Source organism: Delphinapterus leucas, chromosome 5 (genome assembly GCF_059928025.1).
Source record: "Delphinapterus leucas isolate spDelLeu-1000000601 "Yukka" chromosome 5, BTC_Dleu_Yukka2, whole genome shotgun sequence".
NCBI classification, from domain to species: domain Eukaryota; kingdom Metazoa; phylum Chordata; class Mammalia; order Artiodactyla; family Monodontidae; genus Delphinapterus; species Delphinapterus leucas.
In genome coordinates this window covers 55,079,698-55,088,822 of record NC_143133.1, presented here as the reverse complement: position 1 = coordinate 55,088,822, position 9,125 = coordinate 55,079,698, and the positions used below count along the sequence as shown (strand labels likewise).

At 35.1% G+C, this 9,125-nt stretch overlaps 1 pseudogene; it reads right to left on the bottom strand.

The window, feature by feature from the left end:
* Window positions 1-5,143: 5,143 nt before the first annotated feature.
* On the bottom strand, window positions 5,144-7,460 carry LOC111171546 (zinc finger protein 396 pseudogene; annotated as a pseudogene).
* Window positions 7,461-9,125: the final 1,665 nt, after the last annotated feature.

Here is a 9,125-nt window from a genome sequence, read left to right as displayed (position 1 = left end):
AAAACAATATGACTGGATAGAAAACTTTCTATTCTATGTTTTGGAATCCAAGGGCAGTTAAATTTTATGCTTCTGCAAAGCTGTTAATTCCTTGACTCAATCCTTTATAGCTCTGCTCTGAAAAAGCCAATTCTTATCTAGCTAAGTTATTTTTGTTAAAACCCTGCTAAATGCAGCAATTCAGTAAACCCATACTAAAATTCTATATCAGTGGGTTCTATTCCATCATTTATCCTTGAACTACAGAAATGGTAGAATCTTTGTCTTCTGAGTTACTGAAATCATAGTGTTACAAAGTGTTTTAAATCAATTATGTCATGAGAATTCCTTCTAGTCTCTGATATCATTTTAATAATTGCCTACCATATGACAACCAAATATTAATACTGATTTATGTATTAATTAGTATAGGTTAGGTAATAATGCCAATTAGAATCAAACTTATTCTATGCAATAAAAATGTATTTCTTGCTTACATAAGAATCTTGGGTAGTATCCAGGTAAATAAGGCGTTCTGCTTCACATATTCAGAGACTCAGGATAAAGACTGTATTATCATCTTCAACATGTGACTTTCTACTTCACCATCATTTTCTCTGTCCATTCAGAAGAAAGAGGAAGTAGCATGAAGAACTTTTTATGGGAAGTTTATTTGGGGAAAAGGGAGAGAGAGTCAGGCAACTTTTATCTTTCATTGGCTAGATCTGGAGGACATGATTACACCTAACATCAAAGGGGTTTGGGAAATGTAGTCAAGCTGTGTGTCCACAAGGAAGAGCCATATTTGATCATTGTTCATCTCAATTACAAAGATCCTCACTACTAGGGAAAACATAGGTCAACTTAACACTTGTTCATTTGGTTTTCAGAACATCTGTCAAATACTGTTTGCCAGGCTTTGCCTTCTCTGGCATAAGCTCATGGTTGCTCAATCTACTATGCCATTTGCCACATAATCCTCCTCCCTCTACTATTCTTCCTGTGTTAATTTTAATCCTGTACTTGAGGCAGTCAACTTTCTTATGAATCTTTTTATCTTGGCTTAGTCCAGAAGATTTTGCTAAGAGTCCATCATATGAGTTTATTTATGGTTTTACAGTAACTAATTTATCTTCCTGCTTGCACTGAGGGAGTATTTGAACGGAACTTGTTTAAATTGAAATGATATCCTGACACACTGCTTTTATCCTCCTTGGCGAAAGCAGTGATGATCTTCCTGAGCAGAAGAATCAGTAAATCTTTTCCACTCATAAACTATGAATTAACCTATCTTGTAACACAGATCATGTGCATTCCCAGACTACAATATTAGCAGTCTTGAAGGACTATTTCACACCATTAGGATTTGCTGGCTACCTACTGAATCTTTTAGCAACTTCTTAGGATTAAAAAAAAAAATCACACTAAAGAACTGGCCACTGGGGTCATAGAGTAAAGAAAATATGGCTTTGTCAATGAGATTTTTTTCTACTTGCAACTGTAAACCAAAGCAACTAAGTGAAATAATGTAGAACCTTTCAAAGTCAGAAAACTGTGGGAGGTGGGATAGTAAGTGGGATAATAAGTGGGTGGGATAAAAATAATAAGAAGTATTATTTTTAATTGGGTGATTAAAGAAGCAGACTGAGATTGATATTCATTGGCTGCCTTTCTCTTAGTAACAGTTCACATTTTCCAGACATCCTGCTTTATTGAGATTAATCCTCCCGTCCATGTTCGAAAATGTGACTGATTGCCATAATCCAATTGAAATGCTCCATCCCATGATTACAAATCCAATTACATTTATGAAACTTTAATATCTCTTTACTGCTAGATTTGAATATGTGAACATGTAGCCTTAGGAAACACCAGAAAGATATCTATCAGAAGTAAGATGGGAGTTTTCCAAGAAAGGATCCAAAACTAGCTGTTGAACAGAGATCAAGATGGCCAAGTAGGAGGACACTGGACTCACCTCCACTCACAAACACATCAAAACTACAACTAAATATACAACTAAATATACAGAGTGACTCTTTTTGAAATCTACCTGGGGACTTGCATAACAGCTCTTCTACAACCAAGGTTATAAAGAAAGATCCACATAGCACCTGGTAGGAAGGAAGAAGAAGCAATCTGATTGGGACCCACAACCCAGAGGGGGACACAGAAACAGGAGAAGAATATCACAGGCTTGATGATACAACGTTTCTACTCCTGGATATATATCCAAAGGAAAAAAAGCACTAATTGGAAAAAAAATGTATGCACCCCAATGTTCATAGCAGCATTATTTACAGTAGCCAAGATAAGGAAGCAATTACGTGTCCATCAACAGATGAATGGATAAAAAAAAGATGTTTTATACATATATATATGCATACATATATGTATACATACACACACACATAATGGAATATTAGCCATAAAAGTATGAAATTTTGCCATTCACAACAACATGGATGGACATGGAGGCTATAAATAAGTCAGACAGAAAATCAAACTCTATGTTTTCACTTATATGTGGAACCTAAAAAATAAAACAAATTAATAAAAGCAAAACAGAAACAGACTTATAGATACAGAGCAAACTAATGGTTACCTGTTGTAAAGCGATGGAGGGAGGGGCAAGACAGGGGAAGAGGATTAAGAGGTACTAACTACTATACTAGTAAATAAGTTACAAGGATGTAATATTCAGCACAGGGAGTATACCCAATATTTTATAATAACTTTAAATGGAGTATAATCTATAAAAATGTTGAATCACTATGTTGTACACCTGAAGCTAATATAACATTTTAAGTCAACAATATTTCAATTTAAAAAAAATTTAAAAAGCGTTGAGCTAGGAAACATGGCTAAAACTCACACCTGATTACATTGTTGACTTACCCAAGTAGTAATTAAATGTTAAAATTTGTTTTATATATTAAGTTTGCATTATTTTAAAAAACTGATTTGAAAGTAGTTTCTGATATCTGCAACAAGAAGTATTCTAAATGGAACAACTGATGAGAAAAGGAGAATGGTTAATGGTTAGACATGAAACAGATATATTGTTAACATTTTACATAATCAAAAATATCTAAACTTCTAATGAATATTATTGACCATATCTAGATTTGCCTGAAAAAAAGCATCCAAATATAAATGTTGTTTTCCTATTAAATGTTTCTCTACCTCTTTCAAAAGAACACAATTTTAGACAACCTTATGAATTACTCCTCTAGAGACCCAGTCATTTGAATCAAAAAAATTGTCAAAAAGCCAAAAATATAAGTAACTCATGTAGATATTTTTAAGGACATATAACTGGGTACACAATAGTTATCAGTCCCTGCCTTTTGCATACTATGTTAAACTTCAGATGGTTAATTACCTTGCCCTAGAGTACAGGGTTAGTAATTAAAAGAGCTGAGATTTAAAGCTAGATTTCAATGACTCCAAAGCCAAACATCTTTTTACTCCCCCTAGGATATCCAAAGAAAACCATGAAGAATATTGAAGTTCACCCTAGTGTATGTACCCTAGAATGTCAGAGGACTGATCTTAAGGCTACAAGGACTAAAGCATAAGCTTTAAGTATAGACTTCAAAAGTAGAGATAAACTAGGAAAGTTAAATGCACACAGCTATCCAGAAATGGCCCACAATTTGGGCTTTTTTACCTAATAATTGAAAGGGAGTTCAGGAAACAAATTTAAATATTATTATTTTTATCCACCGTATAACTTCACTTTTTCAAGGCAGTTGCATATATATTAATGCATGGTAATTACAGTTATTCTTTCTTAGGAATAACTAGGAAAAACTGAGCATTGTAATTAAATTTCATTGGCATTTTCATTGAGATGAATGAATTTATATAGTTTTTTAAATTTCTTTTTTTTAATTGAAGTATAATTGATATACAATATTATATAAGTTACAGGTGTACAATATAGTGATTCACAATTTTTGAAGGTTATCTCCATTTATAGTTATTATAAACTATTGGCTATGTTCCCTGTGCTGTATAATATATACTTATAGCTTATTTTATACATGAGTTTTTTTGTTTTTTTTTTTTTAGATTCTGTCATTTTATTCACATAGTATCCAAAAAACTCTTTCCATGATTAAGCAGTAATTCACAATACATGTATCTTTTGAGGCATTTGCTGCTTTAATAGATGGCTTGTTCCTCTCTTTAATTATGAAAAGAATGAGACCCAAATAAAAAGACTCCTACATTTTTAATAAATGAAAATGTACAAAACTCAATACTTATTCATATTTACTAGAGCTACAAAGTATAATCACTATCAGAAAATTCTAAAATTAAAATTTGTATTCTCCTCTCCCCTTACTAGTCTAATATTTATCAATATTCTAAGCAGAGCATGAAATCCCACATTTGTCTCAGGAGTTACTCCAAGCACTAGATATGACTGAATTTTCTGATAATGAAATGTTTACACTTCATGAGGAACAAAGAAGTTCACCATGAAGCCTATCTTCCCTTCTCCTTCTAAGGACTTTCATTTCTCATGGTTGCCTCCATATTGGGTAACGGTGGCACCATGGGAGACACGACAATCCATGTATTCTTGTAATACATACAGAGTTTTATTAAGGATCCCTGGAAAGGGGGACATTATGTTATATATTGTCAGAATACTTAAAAAAAATACCAGTCATTTACTTTTTAAACAAGAGAATCTGATTGAATTAAATGTGGGTTAAACTCAATGGACTCTTTAAATTGAACTTTAGTGATTTTCTCATTTGTACAAGAGTATCAAAATCCAAGGTCTTAACATCATGATAAATTGTCTAGAAACTCATTTACTAAGAATGCATAAGACCCTGAAAAGGTTGTCCTGTGATGCCTGAAACATGTTCACAGCTGATTTATGCCAGAACAGAGGCCATGAAGAACTCTGAAGGATAGTCACCAGCTGTTAAGGGTTCCCATTTCCAGGTAAGTATGCTTCTCCATTATGTGCTGCACTTACCAGGTAACATCAGTCTTGTTTGGACAGTCTTTTCTTCATCTTCCTTATTTCTTTATGTTAAGGTGATCATCAACTTTATATAAGCACCCACAGATAACTGCTAATTATTAGAACACTCATCATATTTAGGCCACTTCCTGAAGACATGTAAAGCAAATCTTAATGCTTTCACTGGGATATTTCCAATATAAATTGTAAAGCAGATAATTTTTTTTCCTACACAGGAAATTACTTAGTATCATCAACAGTATGTATAGATGATATTATACATCAACTATACCTCAATTTTAAAAATTGAAACAAAACAGTATGTAGGTTCTCAGGTTTTTGTAAGGGATGAGTAAAGTCCCTTTACTCACCTGCTTCCTAAAAATGACCCTGGATATTTCAGCTTAGGTCTTGAGGTACATATTCTTTTGGGTCTCCTCAATCCTATTCTCATATTTTGAATCTGGTAACAGAAAATAAAACAGGAAATTTATTTTATTTTATTATTATTATTTTTGGCCATGCCACGTGACTTGGAGGATATTAGTTCCCTGATCAGGGATTGAACCCAGGCATGCAGCAGTGAAAGCGTGGAGTCCTAACCACTGGACTGCCAGAGAATTCCCAGGAAATTTTTTTAAAAAACTGATTTAATCTTTGGTCTAATAAGTCCAATGTGCAAGTAATGAAATGGAGAATACCAACTTATATACTAACTCACACACTCCTTCTCAACAGGGAAAATGTACTTGTCTAAAAAGGAACATACTAGTTCATTATATGTGTTAATAATGGAAACAGTAGAACATGTCTGAGAGTATCTTTTCAAGAGTTGCACTAGGAATGAAATTCCAATTTAAGCTTTAGAATCTCAATCATCTGAACTGATACTGTACTGAAAAGCAGAAAAGCAAACAATGCTGACAGAAAATATTCTACATTCTCTCCTGTGGCTTTTACAACCTTTGAAAGGAAATTGGTGCCCACTGAAACTACCGATATATACTAAAGGAGTATTGGGGCCTTGTGTCTGCTCCCCTGTTGAAAAAGTTCTCAGTAAATGCTTTGACTCCCTCACAACACTGATGGGACTTTTTCTCCAGCATGTTTCTTGCTATGTCTGAAAAGATTTGAGCTCTGACTAAAGGCTTCCCCACATTCATGACATTTGAAGGGTTTCTCCCTAGTGTGGATTCTTCAATGTTGAATCAGGATTGCACTTCGGCTGAAAGCCTTTGCACACACGTCACATGTATAAGGTTTCTCTCCACTGTAGATCCTCTGATGTAGGTTAAGGGCTGAACTCTGCCTAAAGACTTTCCCACATTCATCACACTTGTGTTTTTTTTTTTTGAGGATGGTTTCCCTGTCTTCTTTCAAACTTTCTATCTTGTTCACAGGTTCCTCTAAAGGTGAAACTCTGGGAAGCATTCATTTGAAGGGTGTTAGAAACTTTGTAATGCAGTTCTTTGCCTGAAGAAGCCTTTCGCCTTGAAGCTGATTTCACATTTATAGTTCCGGTGTCTCTATCATTTTGTCTTAAGGTGTGAAGCTCCTTCGATGCCCACTGCAGTTGCTTTTTTGTGGGCTTAAGCTGGCTACGTGGTGTCTCCTGAGTGATTTCACAAGTTGGTAGCTTCTTTGCAAGCATGTCTTCATTTCGTCCAAGAAAGACCTGTTCAGCCGCCCTGTCATGTTCTTTCTCCAGCTCCTCCAGCATCATCATGGCTTCCTCTCCACTCTATGGTCAATTCTCTTGAAACCAGGCCTGCAGCTCCTCAGGCAACATGGCCAGGAACTGCTCCAGCACAAGCAGCTCCAGCATCTGCTCCTTGCTGTGCATCTCTGGCCTCAGCCACTGACAGCATAGCTCACGGAGCCAGCTCAGAGCCTCCCGTGGCCCAGGTGACTCCTGGTAGTCAAACTGCCTGAACTACTGGTGGTAGGTCTCTGAGCTGTAGTAGCTGCTTCAGTGGTGGCTGGAGACCATATTACAGGCCTGCCCTTCCTCTTCCACCTTCATTACCAGAATGCAGTCAGGGTCACCTGAAGTTTGTGGAAGGAGTTTTGATGTCTCTCTCAATTTTGCAGACATTTGGACTGGGAATAGCTCAGAACTGCTAGGCTTTAATCTTCAAGAAGGTGAAACTCTCCTTATGACACTCCTCCTCTGCTGAGCCTGCACCCGACGGTCCTGGGACACCTTCCTCCACCATATGGTGCCGCTCCCGGATGGGGACCCGACTCCGCGAGACCACACGAGGAGAATATATACATAATAATTTGTACCTCTTAGTCCCCTACCCTTATGTTGCCCCTCCCCCTTCCCTCTCCCCTCTGGTAATCGCTAGTTTGTTCTCTATATCTGTGAGTCTGCTCCTTTTTTTCTATGTTCACTAGTTTGTTGGATTTATATTTTTAAAGGATGAAATTTTACTGGGTTAAAGTGAAGAAAATAACAAATGTTTTCTTTAAAAGTTTGTTATTGAATTAACCCAGACAACAGAATTATTCTGCATCCTAACTAAATAAAATACATTATACCTAAGTTCAATAGTAAAAGAAATCCTTATTCATTTCCAGTTTGATAGCTTCACATAACTTATATGAAAGTATTATATGTCATACAAATGATTGTAAAATGTGATAACTTTCATAATTATGAATACAATTTTAAGTATATATGAACCAGAACATGTAGCTTTTTGACCGACCAGAGGTCAATGAATAACAAATGCCCTTAAAACAGAGCTATATTTTGCTTTATTTTTTTCTGTTCTGAGAACCATTATTTTTAGCTGCTTAATGTAGAACAGAGAGTAGTGGCTCCTTTTGCAGATGAGTGGGACAATTTATACATCTGAAATGTTAATAATGTCATTCTCTTGGAATCCACCTCTCTGAAGCCCTGAGCATTCTTGTCTACATTTTCTTAACTACTCCTAGATTGCTATTGTTATCTGTGTCAAGGATGTGGAAGTCATAGAATGAGGCCTTTTCCTCTTAAAACAAGAAGTAATTGCTTTCTTTTCTATTTTAGGCTTCATTCATCATGAGTATAAAGGAAAAAGGCAAAAATAAGGTCATTGATTTTTGTATTGAAGAACTATTAGTACCAATGATTTATATCACAGTGTTATTATTAGAAAGATATCAAATGATGTCTGTAAAATAATACAGAATGGCTTAGTCATTTTCAGTTTCTGGCTATATGAGGGTGATGTTCTTAGGTAACATAAAGGCTAAATATTATAGACCACACATACTGATCTCCTGTTTCCGGAAAGCTTCTTTTCTAACTCCCCTAAGTCATCATGGAAAGAGAAAATAATTTTTTCACAGGAAATAACGACAACACCCTCATTAAGACATTGTATGCTGATTAATTCCTAGTGTCAGCTGGTACTATTTGCGCTGTACCTGAGTCACAGATTCTACTAGTTGATACTCTTTCCTAGTTATTAGCTTGTATCATTCATATCTATTTGGCAAGTTGTACTGTGGACTGGTCTGCAATACAGTTTGGCACCTTGAATAAATATATTCACAGTAATCCCTGATGTGGTAAAATGGTCTATTTTGTATATCAGATTCCAATGAAACTAAATGTTATTCTCAGGGAGATGTGATTTTGAACTGGCAAGACATGAGAAATTGGCATTGGGAATAAGTAGCTTTTATGTCAAAGTTGTCAAACCAATTTTTTTGGCTGGAATTCTTCTTTATACCAGATGGCCTTGTTTTTTAGATGTTTGTGAAAATAATAGATAAATATTTTCCCCCTGAAATTTTTCTTGCACCTTATCCTGTGATGTACCTTGTCCAAGTTTCTAAACAAGTGAGGATAATTAATTTGTTCTTATAAAGACTTCTTAGTTTATTTTGTACTAAATTAAATTTTATCATCATGCAACTTGATTTAACTGTAAACTTACTTTATTCATTTCTGTAGTAGTTTCTGATGTGCTAGTCTATGGAAATGTAAAGATGAAATGACATAATCCCAAGTTACCAAGTTTGTACACATGAAACACAGTAATTATAATATGTATGATAATTCTACAGTGGCACTCTGCATTGGATTTAATACATGTATGGAAGAGTAAGAGGATATAATTAAGTATAGAATGATGAAGAAATGCCTTATCGGAGGGAG